We start from the raw sequence: 21,667 nt of genomic DNA on the forward strand, positions 1-21,667 counted from the left end.
GTTCCGCGGGCCGGATCCGCTCCGGTTTTTGCGCGGCGGCCCCGATCCACTCTGGTTTTTGCGCGGCGGCCCGTTCCGCGGGCCGGATCAGGTCCGGTTTTTGCGCGGCGGCCCCGATCCGCTCCGGTTTTTGTGCCGCGGCCCCTTCCGCGGGCCGGATCCGCTCCGGTTTTTGCGCGGTGGCTCCGATCCGGTCCGGTTTTTGCGCGGCGGCCCGTTCCGCGGGCCGCATCCAGTCCGGTTTTTGCGCGGCGGCCCCGATTCGGTCCGGTTTTTGCGCCGTGGCCCGTTCCGCGGGCCGGATCCGCTCCGGTTTTTGCGCGGCGGCCCCGATACGGTCCGGTTTTTGCGCCGCGGCCCGTTCTGCGGGCCGGATCCGCTCCGGTTTTTGCGCGGAGGGCCAAAGCCGGTCCGGTTTTTGCGCGGCGGCCCGTTCCGCGGGCCGGATCCGCTCCGGTTTTTGTGCGGTGGCCCCGATCCTGTCCGGTTTTTGCGCCGCGGCCCGTTCTGCGGGCCGGATCTGCTCCGGTTTTTGCGCGGCGGCCCCGATCCGCTCCGGTTTTTGCGCGGCGGCCCGTTCCGCGGGCCGGATCCGCTCCGGTTTTTGCGCGGCGGCCCCGATCCGCTCCGGTTTTTGCGCGGCGGCCCGTTCCGCGGGCCGGATCCGGTCCGGTTTTTGCGCGGCGGCCCCGATCCGCTCCGGTTTTTGCGCGGCGGCCCGTTCCGCGGGCCGGATCCGCTCCGGTTTTTGCGCGGCGGCCCCGAGCCGGTCCGGTTTTTGCGCGGCGGCCCGTTCCGCGGGCCGCATCCGGTCCGGTTTTTGCGCGGCGGCCCCGATCCTGTCCGGTTTTTGCGCGGCGGCCCGTTCCGCGGGCCGGATCCGCTCCGGTTTTTGCGCGGTGGCTCCGATCCGGTCCGGTTTTTGCGCAGCGGCCCGTTCCGCGGGCTGGATCCGGTCCGGTTTTTGCGCGGCGGCCCCGATACGGTCCGGTTTTTCCGCGGCGGCCCGTTCCGCGGGCCGCATCCGCTCCGGTTTTTGCGCGGCGGCCCCGATCCGGTCCGATTTTTGCGCGGTGGCCCGTTCCGCGGGCCGGATCCGGTCCGGTTTTTGCGCGGCGGCCCCGATCCCGTACGGTTTTTGTGCGGCGGCCCGTTCCGCGGGCCGGAGCCGGTCCGGTTTTTGCACGGCGGCCCCGATCCGCTCCGGTTTTTGCGCGGCGGCCCGTTCCGCGGGCCGGATCCAGTCCGGTTTTTGCGCAGTTGCCCCGAGCCGGTCCGGTTTTTGCGCGGCGGCCCGTTCCGCGGGCCGGATCCGCTCCGCTTTTTGCGCGGCGGCCCCGATCCGCTCCGGTTTTTGCGCGGCGGCCCGTTCCGTGGGCTGGATCCGCTCCGGTTTTTGCGCGGCGGCCCCGAGCCGGTCCGGTTTTTGCGCGGCGGCCCGTTCCGCGGGCCGGATCCGGTCCGGTTTTTGCGCGGCGGCCCCGATCCGCTCCGGTTTTTGCGCGGCGGCCCATTCCGCGGGCCGGATCCGCTCCGGTTTTTGCGCGGCGGCCCCGATCCACTCCGGTTTTTGCGCGGCGGCCCCTTCCGCGGGCCGGATCCGGTCCGGTTTTTGCGCGGTGGCTCCGATCCGCTCCGGTCTTTGCCCGGCGGCCCGTTCCGTGGGCCGCATCCAGTCCGGTTTTTGCGTCGCGGCCCGTTCCGCGGGCCGGATCCGGTCCGGTTTTTGCGCGGCGGCCCCGATCCTGTCCGGTTTTTGCGCGGCGGCCCGTTCCGCGGGCCGGTTCCGCTCCGGTTTTTGCGCGGTGGCCCCGATCCGCTACGGTTTTTGCGCGGCGGCCCGTTCCGCGGGCCGGATCCGCTCCGGTTTTTGCGCGGCGGCCCCGATCCGCTCCGGTTTTTGTGCGGCAGCCCGTTCCGCGGGACGGAGCCGGTCCGGTTTTTGCACGGCGGCCCCGATCCGCTCCGGTTTTTGCGCGGCGGCCCGTTCCGCGGGCCGGATCCGCTCCGGTTTTTGCGCGGCGGCCCCGATCCTCTCCGGTTTTTGCGCCGCGGCAGCCCGTTCAGCGGGCCGGATCCGGTCCTTTTTTTGCGCGGTGGCCCCGATCCGCTCCGGTTTTTGCGCGGCGGCCCGTTCCGCGGGCCGGATCCGGTCCGGTTTTTGCGCGGCGGCCCCGATACGGTCCGGTTTTTGCGCGGCGGCCCGTTCCGCGGGCCGGATCCGCTCCGCTTTTTGCGCGGCGGCCCTGATCCGCTCAGGTTTTTCCGCGGCGGCCCGTTCCGCGGGCTGGATCCGGTCCGGTTTTTGCGCGGCGGCCACGATCCGCTCCGGTTTTTGCGCGGCGGCCCGTTCTGCGGGCCGGATCCGGTCCGGTTTTTGCGCGGCGGCCCCGATCCGGTCCGGTTTTTGCGCGGCGGCCCGTTCTGCGGGCCGGATCCGGTCCGGTTTTTGCGCGGCGGCCCCGATCCACTCTGGTTTTTGCGCGGCGGCCCGTTCCGCGGGCCGGATCCGCTCCGGTTTTTGCGCGGCGGACCCGATCCGCTCCTGTTTTTGCGCGGCGGCCCGTTCCGCGGGCCGCATCCGCTCCGGTTTTTGCGCGGCGGCCCCGATCCGCTCCGGTTTTTGCGCGGCGGCCCGTTCCGCGGGCCGGATCCGCTCCGGTTTTTGCGCGGCGGGCCCGATCCGGTCTGATTTTTGCGCGGCGGCCCGTTCCGCGGGCCGGATCCGTTCCGGTATTTGCGCGGCAGCCCCGATCCGATCCGGTTTTTGCGCGGTGGCCCGTTCCGCGGGCCGGATCCACTCCGCTTTTTGCGCGGCGGCCCCGATCCGCTCCGGTTTTTGCGCGGCGGCCCGTTCCGTGGGCCGCATCCGCTCCGGTTTTTGCGCGGCGGCCCCGATCCACTCTGGTTTTTTTGCGGCGGCCCGTTCCGCGGGCCGGATCCAGTCCGGTTTTTGCGCGGCGGCCCCGATCCGCTCCGGTTTTTGTGCCGCGGCCCCTTCCGCGGGCCGGATCCGCTCCGGTTTCTGCGCGGTGGCTCCGATCCGGTCCGGTTTTTGCGCGGTGGCCGTTCCGCGGGCCGCATCCAGTCCGGTTTTTGCGCGGCGTCCCCGATTCGGTCCGGTTTTTGCACCGTGGCCCGTTCCGCGGGCCGGATCCGCTCCGGTTTTTGCGCGGCGGCCCCGAGCCGGTCCGGTTTTTGCGCGGCGGCCCGTTCCGCGGGCCGGATCCGCTCCGGTTTTTGCGCGGCGGGCCCGATCCGCTCCGGTTTTTGCGCGGCGGCCCGTTCCGCGGGCCGGATCCGCTCCGGTTTTTGTGCGGTGGCCCCGATCCTGTCCGGTTTTTGCGCCGCGGCCCGTTCTGCGGGCCGGATCTGCTCCGGTTTTTGCACGGCGGCCCCGATCCGCTCCGGTTTTTGCGCGGCGGCCCGTTCCGCGGGCCGGATCCGCTCCGGTTTTTGCGCGGCGGCCCCGATCCTGTCCGGTTTTTGCGCGGCGGCCCGTTCCGCGGGCCGGATCCGGTCCGGTTTTTGCGCGGCGGCCCCGATCCGCTCCGGTTTTTGCGCGGCGGCCCATTCCGCGGGCCGGATCCGCTCCGGTTTTTGCGCGGCGGCCCCGATCCTGTCCGGTTTTTGCGCGGCGGCCCGTTCCGCGGGCCGGATCCGCTCCGGTTTTTGCGCGGCGGCCCCGATCCTGTCCGGTTTTTGCGCCGCGGCCCGTTCTGCGGGCCGGATCTGCTCCGGTTTTTGCGCGGTGGCCCCGATCCGCTCCGGTTTTTGCGCGGCGGCCCGTTCCGCGGGCCGGATCCGCTCCGGTTTTTGCGCGGCGGCCCCGATACTGTCCGGTTTTTGCGCCGCGGCCCGTTCCGCGGGCCGCATCCGCTCCGGTTTTTGCGCGGCGGCCCCGATCCGCTCCGGTTTTTGCGCGGCGGCCCGTTCCGCGGGCCGGATCCGCTCCGGTTTTTGCGCGGCGGGCCCGATCCGCTCCGGTTTTTGCGCCGTGGCCCGTTCCGCGGGCCGGATCCGGTCCGGTTTTTGCGCGGCAGCCCCGAGCCTGTCCGGTTTTTGCGCGGCGGCCCGTTCCGCGGGCCGGATCCGCTCCGGTTTTTGCGCGGCGGCCCCGATCCGCTCCGGTTTTTGCGCGGCGGCCCGTTCCGCGGGCCGGATCCGCTCCGGTTTTTGCGCGGCGGCCCCGATCCTGTCCGGTTTTTGCGCGGCGGCCCGTTCCGCGGGCCGGATCCGGTCCGCTTTTTGCGCGGCGGCCCCGATACGGTCCGGTTTTTGCGCGGCGGCCCGTTCCGCGGGCCGGATCCGCTCCGGTTTTTGCGCGGCGGCCCCGATCCGGTCCGGTTTTTGCGCGGCGGCCCGTTCCGCGGGCTGGATCCGGTCCGGTTTTTGCGCGGCGGCCCCGATCCGCTCCGATTTTTGCGCGGCGGCCCGTTCCGCGGGCCGCATCCGCTCCGGTTTTTGCGCGGCGGCCCCGAGCCGGTCCGGTTTTTGTGCCGCGGCCCTTTCCGCAGGCCGGATCCGCTCCGGTTTTTGCGCGGCGGCCCGTTCCGCGGGCCGGATCCACTCCGGTTTTTGCGCGGCGGCCCCGATCCTGTCCGGTTTTTGCGCGGCGGCCCGTTCCGCGGGCCGCATCCGCTCCGGTTTTTGTGCGGCGGCCCCGAGCCGGTCCGATTTTTGCGCGGCGGCCCGTTCCGCGGGCCGCATCTGCTCCGGTTTTTGCGCGGCGGCCCCGAGCCGGTCCGGTTTTTAGCGCGGCGGCCCGTTCCGGGGTCCGGATCCGGTCCGGTTTTTGCGCGGCAGCCCCGATCCGATCCGGTTTTTGCGCGGTGGCCCGTTCCGCGGGCCGGATCCGCTCCGCTTTTTGCGCGGCGGCCCCGATCCGCTCCGGTTTTTGCGCGGCGGCCCGTTCCGTGGGCCGCATCCGGTCCGGTTTTTGCGCGGCGGCCCGTTCCGCGGGCCGGATCCGCTCCGGTTTTTGCGCAGTGGCCCCGATCCGGTCCGATATTTGCGCGGCGGCCCGTTCCGCGGGCCGCATCCGCTCCGGTTTTTGCACGGCGGCCCCGATCCGCTCCGATTTTTGCGCGGCAGCCCGTTCCGCGGGCCGGATCCGGTCCGGTTTTTGCGCGGCGGCCCCGATCCACTCTGGTTTTTGCGCGGCGGCCCGTTCCGCGGGCCGGATCCGCTCCGGTTTTTGCGCGGCGGCCCCGATCCTGTCCGGTTTTTGCGCCGCGGCCCGTTCTGCGGGCCGGATCTGCTCCGGTTTTTGCGCGGCGGCCCCGATCCGCTCCGGTTTTTGCGCGGCGGCCCGTTCCGCCGGCCGGATCCGCTCCGGTTTTTGCGCGGCGGCCCCGATCCGCTCCGGTTTTTGCGCGGCGGCCCGTTCCGCGGGCCGGATCCGGTCCGGTTTTTGCGCGGCGGCCCCGATCCGCTCCGGTTTTTGCGCGGCGGCCCGTTCCGCGGGCCGGATCCGCTCCGGTTTTTGCGCGGCGGGCCCGATCCGCTCCGGTTTTTGCGCGGCGGCCCGTTCCGCGGGCCGGATCCGCTCCGGTTTTTGCGCGGCGGCCCCGATCCGCTCCGGTTTTTGCGCGGCGGCCCGTTCCGCGGGCCGGATCCGCTCCGGTTTTTGCGCGGCGGCTCCGATCCGGTCCGGTTTTTGCGCGGCGGCCCGTTCCGCGGGCCGGATCCGATCCGGTTTTTGCGCGGCGGCCCCGATCCTGTCCGGTTTTTGCGCGGCGGCCCGTTCCGCGGGCCGGATCCGCTCCGGTTTTTGCGCGGCGGCCCCGATCCTGTCCGGTGTTAGCGCGGCGGCCCGTTCCGCGGGCCGGATCCGCTCCGGTTTTTGCGCGGTGGCTCCGACCCGGTCCGGTTTTTGCGCGGCGGCCCGTTCCGTGGGCCGCATCCGCTCCGGTTTTTGCGCGGCGGCCCCGAGCCTGTCCGGTTTTTGCGCCGCGGCCTGTTCCGCGGGCCGGATCCGCTCCGGTTTTTGCGCGGCGGCCCCGAGCCGGTCCGGTTTTTGTGCCGCGGCCGTTTCCGCGGGCCGGATCCGCTCCGGTTTTTGCGCGGCGGCCCGTTCCGCGGGCCGGATCCGCTCCGGTTTTTGCGCGGCGGCCCCGATTCGCTCCGGTTTTTGCGCGGCGGCCCCTTCCGCGGGCCGGATCCGCTCCGCTTTTTGCGCGGTGGCTCCGATCCGCTCCGGTTTTTGCCCGGCGGCCCGTTCCGTGGGCCGCATCCAGTCCGGTTTTTGCGCCGCGGCCCGTTCCGCGGGCCGGATCCGGTCCGGTTTTTGCGCGGCGGCCCCGATCCTGTCCGGTTTTTGCGCGGCGGCCCGTTCCGCGGGCCGGATCCGCTCCGGTTTTTGCGCAGTGGCCCCGATCCGGTCCGGTTTTTGCGCGGCTGCCCGTTCCGCGGGCCGGATCCGATCCGGTTTTTGCGCGGCGGCCCCGATCCGCTCCGGTTTTTGTGCGGCAGCCTGTTCCGCGGGCCGGAGCCGGTCCGGTTTTTGCACGGCGGCCCCGATCCGCTCCGGTTTTTGCGCGGCGGCCCGTTCCGCGGGCCGGATCCGCTCCGGTTTTTGCGCGGCGGCCCCGATCCTGTCCGGTTTTTGCGCCGCGGCCCGTTCCGCGGGCCGGATCCGGTCCGGTTTTTGCGCGGTGGCCCCGATCCGCTCCGGTTTTTGCGCGGCGGCCCGTTCCGCGGGCCGGATCCGCTCCGGTTTTTGCGCGGCGGCCCCGAGCCGGTCCTTTTTTTGTGCCGCGGCCCTTTCCGCGGGCCGGATCCGGTCCGGTTTTTGCGCGGCGGCCCCGATCCTGTCCGGTTTTTGCGCGGCGGCCCGTTCCGCGGGCCGGATCCGCTCCGGTTTTTGCGCGGCGGACCCGATCCGCTCCTGTTTTTGTGCCGCGGCCCGTTCCGCGGGCCGCATCCGCTCCGGTTTTTGCGCGGCGGCCCGTTCCGCGGGCCGGATCCGGTCCGGTTTTTGCGCGGCAGCCCCGATCCGATCCGGTTTTTGCGCGGTGCCCCGTTCCGCGGGCCGGATCCACTCCGCTTTTTGCGCGGCGGCCCCGATCCGCTCCGGTTTTTGCGCGGCGGCCCGTTCCGTGGGCCGCATCCGGTCCGGTTTTTGCGCGGCGGCCCCGATCCACTCTGGTTTTTGCGCGGCGGCCCGTTCCGCGGGCCGGATCCAGTCCGGTTTTTGCGCGGCGGCCCCGATCCGCTCCGGTTTTTGTGCCGCGGCCCGTTCCGCGGGCCGGATCCGCTCCGGTTTTTGCGCGGTGGCTCCGATCCGGTCCGGTTTTTGCGCGGTGGCCCGTTCCGCGGGCCGCATCCAGTCCGGTTTTTGCGCGGCGGCCCCGATTCGGTCCGGTTTTTGCGCCGTGGCCCGTTCCGCGGGCCGGATCCGCTCCGGTTTTTGCGCGGCGGCCCCGAGCCGGTCCGGTTTTTGCGCGGCGGCCCGTTCCGCGGGCCGGATCCGCTCCGGTTTTTGCGCGGCGGGCCCGATCCGCTCCGGTTTTTGCGCGGCGGCCCGTTCCGCGGGCCGGATCCGCTCCGGTTTTTGTGCGGTGGCCCCGATCCTGTCCGGTTTTTGCGCCGCGGCCCGTTCTGCGGGCCGGATCTGCTCCGGTTTTTGCACGGCGGCCCCGATCCGCTCCGGTTTTTGCGCGGCGGCCCGTTCCGCGGGCCGGATCCGCTCCGGTTTTTGCGCGGCGGCCCCGATCCTGTCCGGTTTTTGCGCGGCGGCCCGTTCCGCGGGCCGGATCCGCTCCGGTTTTTGCGCGGCGGCCCCGATCCGCTCCGGTTTTTGCGCGGCGGCCCGTTCCGCTGGCCGGATCCGGTCCGGTTTTTGCGCGGCGGGCCCGATCCGCTCCGGTTTTTGCGCGGTGGCCCGTTCCGCGGGCCGGATCCGCTCCGGTTTTTGCGCGGCGGCACCGATACGGTCCGGTTTTTGCGCGGCGGCCCGTTCCGCGGGCCGGATCCGCTCCGGTTTTTGCGCGGCGGCCCCGATCCTGTCCGGTTTTTGCGCGGCGGCCCGTTCCGCGGGCCGGATCCGGTCCGGTTTTTGCGCGGCGGCCCCGATCCGCTCCGGTTTTTGCGCGGCGGCCCATTCCGCGGGCCGCATCCGCTCCGGTTTTTGCGCGGCGGGCCCGATCCGCTCCGGTTTTTGCGCGGTGGCCCGTTCCGCGGGCCGGATCCGGTCCGGTTTTTGCGCGGCGGCCCCGATCCTGTCCGGTTTTTGCGCGGCGGCCCGTTCCGCGGGCCGGATCCGCTCCGGTTTTTGCGCGGCGGCCCCGATCCTGTCCGGTTTTTGCGCCGCGGCCCGTTCTGCGGGTCGGATCTGCTCCGGTTTTTGCGCGGTGGCCCCGATCCGCTCCGGTTTTTGCGCGGCGGCCCGTTCCGCGGGCCGGATCCGCTCCGGTTTTTGCGCGGCGGCCCCGATCCGCTCCGGTTTTTGCGCGGCGGCCCGTTCCGCGGGCCGCATCCGCTCCGGTTTTTGCGCGGCGGCCCCGATCCGCTCCGGTTTTTGCGCGGCGGCCCGTTCCGCGGGCCGGATCCGCTCCGGTTTTTGCGCGGCGGGCCCGATCCGCTCCGGTTTTTGCGCTGTGGCCCGTTCCGCGGGCCGGATCCGGTCCGGTTTTTGCGCGGCAGCCCCGATCCTGTCCGGTTTTTGCGCGGCGGACCGTTCCGCGGGCCGCATCCGGTCCGGTTTTTGCGCGGTGGCCCCGATCCGGTCCGATATTTGCGCGGCGGCCCGTTCCGCGGGCCGCATCCGCTCCGGTTTTTGCACGGCGGCCCCGATCCGCTCCGATTTTTGCGCGGCAGCCCGTTCCGCGGGCCGGATCCGGTCCGGTTTTTGCGCGGCGGCCCCGATCCACTCTGGTTTTTGCGCGGCGGCCCGTTCCGCGGGCCGGATCAGGTCCGGTTTTTGCGCGGCGGCCCCGATCCTGTCCGGTTTTTGCGCGGCGGCCCGTTCTGCGGGCCGGATCTGCTCCGGTTTTTGCGCGGCGGCCCCGATCCGCTCCGGTTTTTGCGCGGCGGCCCGTTCCGCGGGCCGGATCCGCTCCGGTTTTTGCGCGGCGGCCCCGATCCGCTCCGGTTTTTGCGCGGCGGCCCGTTCCGCGGGCCGGATCCGGTCCGGTTTTTGCGCGGCGGCCCCGATCCGCTCCGGTTTTTGCGCGGCGGCCCGTTCCGCGGGCCGGATCCGCTCCGGTTTTTGCGCGGCGGGCCCGATCCGCTCCGGTTTTTGCGCGGCGGCCCGTTCCGCGGGCCGGATCCGCTCCGGTTTTTGCGCGGCGGCCCCGATCCGCTCCGGTTTTTGCGCGGCGGCCCGTTCCGCGGGCCGGATCCGCTCCGGTTTTTGCGCGGCGGCTCCGATCCGGTCCGGTTTTTGCGCGGCGGCCCGTTCCGCGGGCCGGATCCGCTCCGGTTTTTGCGCGGCGGCCCCGATCCTGTCCGGTTTTTGCGCGGCGGCCCGTTCCGCGGGCCGGATCCGATCCGGTTTTTGCGCGGCGGCCACGATCCGCTCCGGTTTTTGCGCGGCGGCCCGTTCCGTGGGCCGCATCCGGTCCGGTTTTTGCGCGGCGGCCCCGATCCGCTCCGGTTTTTGCGCGGCGGCCCGTTCCGCGGGCCGGATCCGCTCTGGTTTTTGCGCGGCGGCCCCGATACGGTCCGGTTTTTGCGCCGCGGCCCGTTCCGCGGGCCGGATCCGCTCCGGTTTTTGCGCGGCGGCCCCGATCCGCTCCGGTTTTTGCGCGGCGGCCCGTTCCGCGGGCCGCATCCGCTCCGGTTTTTGCGCGGCGGGCCCCATCCGCTCCGGTTTTTGCGCGGTGGCCCGTTCCGTGGGCCGGATCCGGTCCGGTTTTTGCGCGGCGGCCCCGATCCACTCTGGTTTTTGCGCGGCGGCCCGTTCCGCGGGCCGGATCCAGTCCGGTTTTTGCGCGGCGGCCCCGATCCGCTCCGGTTTTTGTGCCGCGGCCCCTTCCGCGGGCCGGATCCGCTCCGGTTTTTGCGCGGTGGCTCCGATCCGGTCCGGTTTTTGCGCGGTGGCCGTTCCGCGGGCCGCATCCAGTCCGGTTTTTGCGCGGCGGCCCCGATTCGGTCCGGTTTTTGCACCGTGGCCCGTTCCGCGGGCCGGATCCGCTCCGGTTTTTGCGCGGCGGCCCCGAGCCGGTCCGGTTTTTGCGCGGCGGCCCGTTCCGCGGGCCGGATCCGCTCCGGTTTTTGCGCGGCGGGCCCGATCCGCTCCGGTTTTTGCGCGGCGGCCCGTTCCGCGGGCCGGATCCGCTCCGGTTTTTGTGCGGTGGCCCCGATCCTGTCCGGTTTTTGCGCCGCGGCCCGTTCTGCGGGCCGGATCTGCTCCGGTTTTTGTGCGGTGGCCCCGATCCGCTCCGGTTTTTGCGCGGCGGCCCGTTCCGCGGGCCGGATCCGCTCCGGTTTTTGCGCGGCGGCCCCGATCCTGTCCGGTTTTTGCGCGGCGGCCCGTTCCGCGGGCCGGATCCGCTCCGGTTTTTGCGCGGCGGCCCCGATCCGCTCCGGTTTTTGCGCGGCGGCCCATTCCGCGGGCCGGATCCGCTCCGGTTTTTGCGCGGCGGGCCCGATCCGCTCCGGTTTTTGCGCGGTGGCCCGTTCCGCGGGCCGGATCCGGTCCGGTTTTTGCGCGGCGGCCCCGATCCTGTCCGGTTTTTGCGCGGCGGCCCGTTCCGCGGGCCGGATCCGCTCCGGTTTTTGCGCGGCGGCCCCGATCCTGTCCGGTTTTTGCGCCGCGGCCCGTTCTGCGGGCCGGATCTGCTCCGGTTTTTGCGCGGTGGCCCCGATCCGCTCCGGTTTTTGCGCGGCGGCCCGTTCCGCGGGCCGGATCCGCTCCGGTTTTTGCGCGGCGGCCCCGATCCGCTCCGGTTTTTGCGCGGCGGCCCGTTCCGCGGGCCGCATCCGCTCCGGTTTTTGCGCGGCGGCCCCGATCCGCTCCGGTTTTTGCGCGGCGGCCCGTTCCGCGGGCCGGATCCGCTCCGGTTTTTGCGCGGCGGGCCCGATCCGCTCCGGTTTTTGCGCTGTGGCCCGTTCCGCGGGCCGGATCCGGTCCGGTTTTTGCGCGGCAGCCCCGAGCCTGTCCGGTTTTTGCGCGGCGGCCCGTTCCGCGGGCCGGATCCGCTCCGGTTTTTGCGCGGCGGCCCCGATCCGCTCCGGTTTTTGCGCGGCGGCCCGTTCCGCGGGCCGCATCCGCTCCGGTTTTTGCGCGGCGGCCCCGATCCTGTCCGGTTTTTGCGCGGCGGCCCGTTCCGCGGGCCGGATCCGGTCCGCTTTTTGCGCGGCGGCCCCGATACGGTCCGGTTTTTGCGCGGCGGCCCGTTCCGCGGGCCGGATCCGCTCCGGTTTTTGCGCGGCGGCCCCGATCCGGTCCGGTTTTTGCGCGGCGGCCCGTTCCGCGGGCTGGATCCGGTCCGGTTTTTGCACGGCGGCCCCGATCCGCTCCGATTTTTGCGCGGCGGCCCGTTCCGCGGGCCGCATCCGCTCCGGTTTTTGCGCGGCGGCCCCGAGCCGGTCCGGTTTTTGTGCCGCGGCCCTTTCCGCAGGCCGGATCCGCTCCGGTTTTTGCGCGGCGGCCCGTTCCGCGGGCCGGATCCACTCCGGTTTTTGCGCGGCGGCCCCGATCCTGTCCGGTTTTTGCGCGGCGGCCCGTTCCGCGGGCCGCATCCGCTCCGGTTTTTGTGCGGCGGCCCCGAGCCGGTCCGATTTTTGCGCGGCGGCCCGTTCCGCGGGCCGCATCTGCTCCGGTTTTTGCGCGGCGGCCCCGAGCCGGTCCGGTTTTTAGCGCGGCGGCCCGTTCCGGGGTCCGGATCCGGTCCGGTTTTTGCGCGGCAGCCCCGATCCGATCCGGTTTTTGCGCGGTGGCCCGTTCCGCGGGCCGGATCCGCTCCGCTTTTTGCGCGGCGGCCCCGATCCGCTCCGGTTTTTGCGCGGCGGCCCGTTCCGTGGGCCGCATCCGGTCCGGTTTTTGCGCGGCGGCCCGTTCCGCGGGCCGCATCCGGTCCGGTTTTTGCGCGGTGGCCCCGATCCGGTCCGATATTTGCGCGGCGGCCCGTTCCGCGGGCCGCATCCGCTCCGGTTTTTGCACGGCGGCCCCGATCCGCTCCGATTTTTGCGCGGCAGCCCGTTCCGCGGGCCGGATCCGGTCCGGTTTTTGCGCGGCGGCCCCGATCCACTCTGGTTTTTGCGCGGCGGCCCGTTCCGCGGGCCGGATCCGCTCCGGTTTTTGCGCGGCGGCCCCGATCCTGTCCGGTTTTTGCGCCGCGGCCCGTTCTGCGGGCCGGATCTGCTCCGGTTTTTGCGCGGCGGCCCCGATCCGCTCCGGTTTTTGCGCGGCGGCCCGTTCCGCGGGCCGGATCCGCTCCGGTTTTTGCGCGGCGGCCCCGATCCGCTCCGGTTTTTGCGCGGCGGCCCGTTCCGCGGGCCGGATCCGGTCCGGTTTTTGCGCGGCGGCCCCGATCCGCTCCGGTTTTTGCGCGGCGGCCCGTTCCGCGGGCCGGATCCGCTCCGGTTTTTGCGCGGCGGGCCCGATCCGCTCCGGTTTTTGCGCGGCGGCCCGTTCCGCGGGCCGGATCCGCTCCGGTTTTTGCGCGGCGGCCCCGAGCCGGTCCGGTTTTTGCACGGCGGCCCGTTCCGCGGGCCGGATCCGCTCCGGTTTTTGCGCGGCGGCTCCGATCCGGTCCGGTTTTTTGCGCGGCGGCCCGTTCCGCGGGCCGGATCCGATCCGGTTTTTGCGCGGCGGCCCCGATCCTGTCCGGTTTTTGCGCGGCGGCCCGTTCCGCGGGCCGGATCCGCTCCGGTTTTTGCGCGGCGGCCCCGATCCTGTCCGGTGTTAGCGCGGCGGCCCGTTCCGCGGGCCGGATCCGCTCCGGTTTTTGCGCGGTGGCTCCGACCCGGTCCGGTTTTTGCGCGGCGGCCCGTTCCGTGGGCCGCATCCGGTCCGGTTTTTGCGCGGCGGCCCCGAGCCTGTCCGGTTTTTGCGCCGCGGCCTGTTCCGCGGGCCGGATCCGCTCCGGTTTTTGCGCGGCGGCCCCGAGCCGGTCCGGTTTTTGTGCCGCGGCCGTTTCCGCGGGCCGGATCCGCTCCGGTTTTTGCGCGGCGGCCCGTTCCGCGGGCCGGATCCGCTCCGGTTTTTGCGCGGCGGCCCCGAGCCGGTCCGGTTTTTGCGCGGCGGCCCGTTCCGCGGGCCGGATCCGCTCCGGTTTTTGCGCGGCGGGCCCGATCCGCTCCGGTTTTTGCGCGGCGGCCCGTTCCGCGGGCCGGATCCGCTCCGGTTTTTGTGCGGTGGCCCCGATCCTGTCCGGTTTTTGCGCCGCGGCCCGTTCTGCGGGCCGGATCTGCTCCGGTTTTTGCACGGCGGCCCCGATCCGCTCCGGTTTTTGCGCGGCGGCCCGTTCCGCGGGCCGGATCCGCTCCGGTTTTTGCGCGGCGGCCCCGATCCTGTCCGGTTTTTGCGCGGCGGCCCGTTCCGCGGGCCGGATCCGCTCCGGTTTTTGCGCGGCGGCCCCGATCCGCTCCGGTTTTTGCGCGGCGGCCCGTTCCGCTGGCCGGATCCGGTCCGGTTTTTGCGCGGCGGGCCCGATCCGCTCCGGTTTTTGCGCGGTGGCCCGTTCCGCGGGCCGGATCCGCTCCGGTTTTTGCGCGGCGGCACCGATACGGTCCGGTTTTTGCGCGGCGGCCCGTTCCGCGGGCCGGATCCGCTCCGGTTTTTGCGCGGCGGCCCCGATCCTGTCCGGTTTTTGCGCCGCGGCCCGTTCTGCGGGCCGGATCTGCTCCGGTTTTTGCGCGGCGGCCCCGATCCGCTCCGGTTTTTGCGCGGCGGCCCGTTCCGCGGGCCGGATCCGCTCCGGTTTTTGCGCGGCGGCCCCGATACGGTCCGGTTTTTGCGCCGCGGCCCGTTCCGCGGGCCGGATCCGCTCCGGTTTTTGCGCGGCGGCCCCGATCCGCTCCGGTTTTTGCGCGGCGGCCCGTTCCGCGGGCCGCATCCGCTCCGGTTTTTGCGCGGCGGGCCCCATCCGCTCCGGTTTTTGCGCGGTGGCCCGTTCCGCGGGCCGGATCCGGTCCGGTTTTTGCGCGGCGGCCCCGAGCCTGTCCGGTTTTTGCGCGGCGGCCCGTTCCGCGGGCCGGATCCGCTCCGGTTTTTGCGCGGCGGCCCCGATCCGCTCCGGTTTTTGCGCGGCGGCCCGTTCCGCGGGCCGGATCCGCTCCGGTTTTTGCGCGGTGGCTCCGATCCACTCCGGTTTTTGTGCCGCGGCCCCTTCCGCGGGCCGGATCCGCTCCGGTTTTTGCGCGGCGGCCCCGATCCTGTCCGGTTTTTGCGCCGCGGCCCGTTCTGCGGGCCGGATCTGCTCCGGTTTTTGCGCGGTGGCCCCGATCCGCTCCGGTTTTTGCGCGGCGGCCCGTTCCGCGGGCCGGATCCGCTCCGGTTTTTGCGCGGCGGCCCCGATACGGTCCGGTTTTTGCGCCGCGGCCCGTTCCGCGGGCCGGATCCGCTCCGGTTTTTGCGCGGCGGCCCCGATCCGCTCCGGTTTTTGCGCGGCGGCCCGTTCCGCGGGCCGGATCCGCTCCGGTTTTTGCGCGGCGGGCCCGATCCGGTCCGGTTTTTGCGCGGTGGCCCGTTCCGCGGGCCGGATCCGGTCCGGTTTTTGCGCGGCGGCCCCGAGCCTGTCCGGTTTTTGCGCGGCGGCCCGTTCCGCGGGCCGGATCCGCTCCGGTTTTTGCGCGGCGGCCCCGATCCGCTCCGGTTTTTGCGCGGCGGCCCGTTCCGCGGGCCGGATCTGCTCCGGTTTTTGCGCGGCGGCCCCGATACGGTCCGGTTTTTGCGCGGCGGCCCGTTCCGCGGGCCGGATCCGCTCCGGTTTTTGCGCGGCGGCCCCGATACGGTCCGGTTTTTGCGCCGCGGCCCGTTCCGCGGGCCGGATCCGCTCCGGTTTTTGCGCGGCGGCCCCGATCCGCTCCGGTTTTTTTGCGGCGGCCCGTTCCGCGGGCCGGATCCGGTCCGGTTTTTGCGCGGCGGGCCCGATCCGCTCCGGTTTTTGCGCGGCAGCCCGTTCCGCGGGCCGGATCCGCTCCGGTTTTTGCGCGGCGGCCCCGATCCGCTCCGGTTTTTTTTGCGGCGGCCCGTTCCGCGGGCCGGATCCGGTCCGGTTTTTGCGCGGCGGCCCCGATCCGCTCCGGTTTTTGTGCCGCGGCCCCTTCCGCGGGCCGGATCCGCTCCGGTTTTTGCGCGGTGGCTCCGATCCGGTCCGGTTTTTGCGCGGCGGCCCGTTCCGCGGGCCGCATCCAGTCCGGTTTTTGCGCGGCGGCCCCGATTCGGTCCGGTTTTTGCGCCGTGGCCCGTTCCGCGGGCCGGATCCGCTCCGGTTTTTGCGCGGCGGCCCCGATACGGTCCGGTTTTTGCGCCGCGGCCCGTTCCGCGGGCCGGATCCGCTCCGGTTTTTGCGCGGAGGGCCAAAGCCGGTCCGGTTTTTGCGCGGCGGCCCGTTCCGCGGGCCGGATCCGCTCCGGTTTTTGTGCGGTGGCCCCGATCCTGTCCGGTTTTTGCGCCGCGGCCCGTTCTGCGGGCCGGATCTGCTCCGGTTTTTGCGCGGCGGCCCCGATCCGCTCCGGTTTTTGCGCGGCGGCCCGTTCCGCGGGCCGGATCCGCTCCGGTTTTTGCGCGGCGGCCCCGATCCGCTCCGGTTTTTGCGCGGCGGCCCGTTCCGCGGGCCGGATCCGCTCCGGTTTTTGCGCGGTGGCTCCGATCCGGTCCGGTTTTTGCGCGGCGGCCCGTTCCGCGGGCCGCATCCGGTCCGGTTTTTGCGCGGCGGGCCCGATCCGCTCCGGTTTTTGCGCGGCGGCCCGTTCCGCGGGCCGGATCCGCTCCGGTTTTTGCGCGGCGGCCCCGATCCGCTCCGGTTTTTTTGCGGCGGCCCGTTCCGCGGGCCGGATCCGGTCCGGTTTTTGCGCGGCGGGCCCGATCCGCTCCGGTTTTTGCGCGGTGGCCCGTTCCGCGGGCCGGATCCGGTCCGGTTTTTGCGCGGCGGCCCCGAGCCTGTCCGGTTTTTGCGCGGCGGCCCGTTCCGCGGGCCGGATCCGCTCCGGTTTTTGCGCGGTGGCTCCGATCCGGTCCGGTTTTTGCGCGGCGGCCCGTTCCGCGGGCCGGATCCACTCCGGTTTTTGCGCGGCGGCCCCGATCCTGTCCGGTTTTTGCGCGGTGGCCCGTTCCGCGGGCCGGATCCGGTCCGGTTTTTGCGCGGCGGCCCCGAGCCTGTCCGGTTTTTGCGCGGCGGCCCGTTCCGCGGGCCGGATCCGCTCCGGTTTTTACGCGGTGGCTCCGATCCGGTCCGGTTTTTGCGCGGCGGCCCGTTCCGCGGGCCGGATCCGCTCCGGTTTTTGCGCGGCGGGCCCGATCCGGTCCGGTTTTTGCGCGGTGGCCCGTTCCGCGGGCCGGATCCGGTCCGGTTTTTGCGCGGCGGCCCCGAGCCTGTCCGGTTTTTGCGCGGCGGCCCGTTCCGCGGGCCGGATCCGCTCCGGTTTTTGCGCGGCGGCCCCGATCCGCTCCGGTTTTTGCGCGGCGGCCCGTTCCGCGGGCCGGATCTGCTCCGGTTTTTGCGCGGCGGCCCCGATCCTGTCCGGTTTTTGCGCGGCGGCCCGTTCCGCGGGCCGGATCCGCTCCGGTTTTTGCGCGGCGGCCCCGATCCGCTCCGGTTTTTGCGCCGCGGCCCGTTCCGCGGGCCGGATCCGCTCCGGTTTTTGCGCGGCGGCCCCGATCCGCTCCGGTTTTTTTGCGGCGGCCCGTTCCGCGGGCCGGATCCGGTCCGGTTTTTGCGCGGCGGGCCCGATCCGCTCCGGTTTTTGCGCGGCAGCCCGTTCCGCGGGCCGGATCCGCTCTGGTTTTTGCGCGGCGGCCCCGATCCACTCTGGTTTTTGCGCGGCGGCCCGTTCCGCGGGCCGGATCCGGTCCGGTTTTTGCGCGGCGGCCCCGATCCGCTCCGGTTTTTGTGCCGCGGCCCCTTCCGCGGGCCGGATCCGCTCCGGTTTTTGCGCGGTGGCTCCGATCCGGTCCGGTTTTTGCGCGGCGGCCCGTTCCGCGGGCCGCATCCAGTCCGGTTTTTGCGCGGCGGCCCCGATTCGGTCCGGTTTTTGCGCCGTGGCCCGTTCCGCGGGCCGGATCCGCTCCGGTTTTTGCGCGGCGGCCCCGATACGGTCCGGTTTTTGCGCCGCGGCCCGTTCCGCGGGCCGGATCCGCTCCGGTTTTTGCGCGGAGGGCCAAAGCCGGTCCGGTTTTTGCGCGGCGGCCCGTTCCGCGGGCCGGATCCGCTCCGGTTTTTGTGCGGTGGCCCCGATCCTGTCCGGTTTTTGCGCCGCGGCCCGTTCTGCGGGCCGGATCTGCTCCGGTTTTTGCGCGGCGGCCCCGATCCGCTCCGGTTTTTGCGCGGCGGCCCGTTCCGCGGGCCGGATCCGCTCCGGTTTTTGCGCGGCGGCCCCGATCCGCTCCGGTTTTTGCGCGGCGGCCCGTTCCGCGGGCCGGATCCGCTCCGGTTTTTGCGCGGCGGCCCCGATCCGCTCCGGTTTTTGCGCGGCGGCCCGTTCCGCGGGCCGGATCCGCTCCGGTTTTTGCGCGGTGGCTCCGATCCGGTCCGGTTTTTGCGCGGCGGCCCGTTCCGCGGGCCGCATCCGGTCCGGTTTTTGCGCGGCGGCCCCGATCCTGTCCGGTTTTTGCGCGGCGGCCCGTTCCGCGGGCCGGATCCGCTCCGGTTTTTGCGCGGCGGCCCCGATCCGCTCCGGTTTTTTTGCGGCGGCCCGTTCCGCGGGCCGGATCCGGTCCGGTTTTTGCGCGGCGGGCCCGATCCGCTCCGGTTTTTGCGCGGTGGCCCGTTCCGCGGGCCGGATCCGGTCCGGTTTTTGCGCGGCGGCCCCGAGCCTGTCCGGTTTTTGCGCGGCGGCCCGTTCCGCGGGCCGGATCCGCTCCGGTTTTTGCGCGGTGGCTCCGATCCGGTCCGGTTTTTGCGCGGCGGCCCGTTCCGCGGGCCGGATCCACTCCGGTTTTTGCGCGGCGGCCCCGATCCTGTCCGGTTTTTGCGCGGTGGCCCGTTCCGCGGGCCGGATCCGGTCCGGTTTTTGCGCGGCGGCCCCGAGCCTGTCCGGTTTTTGCGCGGCGGCCCGTTCCGCGGGCCGGATCCGCTCCGGTTTTTACGCGGTGGCTCCGATCCGGTCCGGTTTTTGCGCGGCGGCCCGTTCCGCGGGCCGGATCCGGTCCGGTTTTTGCGCGGCGGCCCCGATCCTGTCCGGTTTTTGCGCGGCGGCCCGTTCCGCGGGCCGGATCCGCTCCGGTTTTTGCGCGGCGGCCCCGATCCTGTCCGGTTTTTGCGCGGCGGCCCGTTCCGCGGGCCGGATCCGCTCCGGTTTTTGCGCGGTGGCTCCGATCCGGTCCGGTTTTTGCGCGGCGGCCCGTTCCGCGGGCTGGATCCGGTCCGATTTTTGCGCGGCGGCCCGTTCCGCGGGCCGCATCCGCTCCGGTTTTTGCGCGGCGGCCCCGAGCCGGTCCGGTTTTTGTGCCGCGGCCCTTTCCGCGGGCCGGATCCGCTCCGGTTTTTGCGCGGCGGCCCGTTCCGCGGGCCGGATCCACTCCGGTTTTTGCGCGGCGGCCCCGATCCTGTCCGGTTTTTGCGCGGCGGCCCGTTCCGCGGGTCCGGTTTTTAGCGCGGCGGCCCGTTCCGGGGTCCAGATCCGGTCCGGTTTTTGCGCGGCAGCCCCGATCCGATCCGGTTTTTGCGCGGTGGCCCGTTCCGCGGGCCGGATCCGCTCCGCTTTTTGCGCGGCGGCCCCGATCCGCTCCGGTTTTTGCGCGGCGGCCCGTTCCGTGGGCCGCATCCGGTCCGGTTTTTGCGCGGCGGCCCGTTCCGCGGGCCGGATCCGCTCCGGTTTTTGCGCGGTGGCTCCGATCCGGTCCGGTTTTTGCGCGGTGGCCCGTTCCGCGGGCCGGATCCGCTCCGGTTTTTGCGCGGCGGCCCCGATCCGCTCCGGTTTTTGCGCGGCAGCCCGTTCCGCGGGCCGGATCCGCTCCGGTTTTTGCGCGGCGGCCCCGATCCACTCTGGTTTTTGCGCGGCGGCCCGTTCCGCGGGCCGGATCCGGTTCGGTTTTTGCGCGGCGGCCCCGATCCGCTCCGGTTTTTGTGCCGCGGCCCCTTCCGCGGGCCGGATCCGCTCCGGTTTTTGCGCGGTGGCTCCGATCCGGTCCGGTTTTTGCGCGGTGGCCCGTTCCGCGGGCCGCATCCAGTCCGGTTTTTGCGCGGCGGCCCCGATTCGGTCCGGTTTTTGCGCCGTGGCCCGTTCCGCGGGCCGGATCCGCTCCGGTTTTTGCGCGTCGGCCCCGATACGGTCCGGTTTTTGCGCCGCGGCCCGTTCCGCGGGCCGGATCCGCTCCGGTTTTTGCGCGGAGGGCCAAAGCCGGTCCGGTTTTTGCGCGGCGGCCCGTTCCGCGGGCCGGATCCGCTCCGGTTTTTGTGCGGTGGCCCCGATCCTGTCCGGTTTTTGCGCCGCGGCCCGTTCTGCGGGCCGGATCTGCTCCGGTTTTTGCGCGGCGGCCCCGATCCGCTCCGGTTTTTGCGCCGCGGCCCGTTCCGCGGGCCGCATCCGCTCCGGTTTTTGCGCGGTGGCCCCGATCCGCTCCGGTTTTTGCGCGGCGGCCCGTTCCGCGGGCCGGATCCGCTCCGGTTTTTGCGCGGCGGCCCCGATCCTGTCCGGTTTTTGCGCGGCGGCCCGTTCCGCGGGCCGGATCCGCTCCGGTTTTTGCGCGGCGGCCCCGAGCCGGTCCGGTTTTTGCGCGGCGGCCCGTTCCGCGGGCCGCATCCGGTCCGGTTTTTGCGCGGCGGCCCCGATCCTGTCCGGTTTTTGCGCGGCGGCCCGTTCCGCGGGCCGGATCCGCTCCGGTTTTTGCGCGGCGGCCCCGATCCGCTCCGGTTTTTGCGCGGCGGCCCGTTCCGCGGGCCGGATCCGCTCCGGTTTTTGCGCGGCAGCCCCGATCCTGTCCGGTTTTTGCGCGGCGGCCCGTTCCGCGGGCCGGATCCGCTCCGGTTTTTGCGCGGCGGCCCCGATCCTGTCCGGTGTTAGCGCGGCGGCCCGTTCCGCGGGCCGGATCCGCTCCGGTTTTTGCGCGGTGGCTCCGATCCGGTCCGGTTTTTGCGCGGCGGCCCGTTCCGCGGGCCGGATCCGCTCCGGTTTTTGCGCGGCGGCCCCGAGCCTGTCCGGTTTTTGCGCGGCGGCCTGTTCCGCGGGCCGGATCCGCTCCGGTTTTTGCGCGGCGGCCCCGAGCCGGTCCGGTTTTTGCGCGGCAGCCCGTTCCGCGGGCCGGATCCGCTCCGGTTTTTGCGCGGCGGGCCCCGATCCACTCTGGTTTTTGCGCGGCGGCCCGTTCCACGGGCCGGATCCGGTCCGGTTTTTGCGCGGCGGCCCCGATCCGCTCCGGTTTTTGTGCCGCGGCCCCTTCCGCGGGCCGGATCCGCTCCGGTTTTTGCGCGGTGGCTCCGATCCGGTCCGGTTTTTGCGCGGCGGCCCGTTCCGCGGGCCGCATCCAGTCCGGTTTTTGCGCGGCGGCCCCGATTCGGTCCGGTTTTTGCGCCGTGGCCCGTTCCGCGGGCCGGATCCGCTCCGGTTTTTGCGCGGCGGCCCCGATACGGTCCGGTTTTTGCGCGGCGGCCCGTTCCACGGGCCGGATCCGCTCCGGTTTTTGCGCGGAGGGCCAAAGCCGGTCCGGTTTTTGCGCGGCGGCCCGTTCCGCGGGCCGGATCCGCTCCGGTTTTTGTGCGGTGGCCCCGATCCTGTCCGGTTTTTGCGCCGCGGCCCGTTCTGCGGGCCGGATCTGCTCCGGTTTTTGCGCGGCGGCCCCGATCCGCTCCGGTTTTTGCGCGGCGGCCCGTTCCGCGGGCCGGATCCGCTCCGGTTTTTGCGCGGCGGCCCCGATCCGCTCCGGTTTTTGCGCGGCGGCCCGTTCCGCGGGCCGGATCCGGTCCGGTTTTTGCGCGGCGGCCCCGATCCTGTCCGGTTTTTGCGCGGCGGCCCGTTCCGCGGGCCGGATCCGCTCCGGTTTTTGCGCGGCGGCCCCGAGCCGCTCCGGTTTTTGCGCGGCGGCCCGTTCCGCGGGCCGCATCCGGTCCGGTTTTTGCGCGGCGGCCCCGATCCTGTCCGGTTTTTGCGCGGCGGCCCGTTCCGCGGGCCGGATCCGCTCCGGTTTTTGCGCGGCGGCCCCGATCCGCTCCGGTTTTTGCGCGGCGGCCCGTTCCGCGGGCCGGATCCGCTCCGGTTTTTGCGCGGCAGCCCCGATCCTGTCCGGTTTTTGCGCGGCGGCCCGTTCCGCGGGCCGGATCCGCTCCGCTTTTTGCGCGGCGGCCCCGATCCTGTCCGGTGTTAGCGCGGCGGCCCGTTCCGCGGGCCGGATCCGCTCCGGTTTTTGCGCGGTGGCTCCGATCCGGTCCGGTTTTTGCGCGGCGGCCCGTTCCGCGGGCCGGATCCGGTCCGGTTTTTGCGCGGCGGCCCCGAGCCTGTCCGGTTTTTGCGCGGCGGCCTGTTCCGCGGGCCGGATCCGCTCCGGTTTTTGCGCGGCGGCCCCGAGCCGGTCCGGTTTTTGTGCCGCGGCCCTTTCCGCGGGCCGGATCCGCTCCGGTTT

The sequence above is a fragment of the Phalacrocorax carbo genome, unplaced genomic scaffold (genome assembly GCF_963921805.1).
Source record: "Phalacrocorax carbo unplaced genomic scaffold, bPhaCar2.1 SCAFFOLD_63, whole genome shotgun sequence".
Classification (NCBI taxonomy): domain Eukaryota; kingdom Metazoa; phylum Chordata; class Aves; order Suliformes; family Phalacrocoracidae; genus Phalacrocorax; species Phalacrocorax carbo.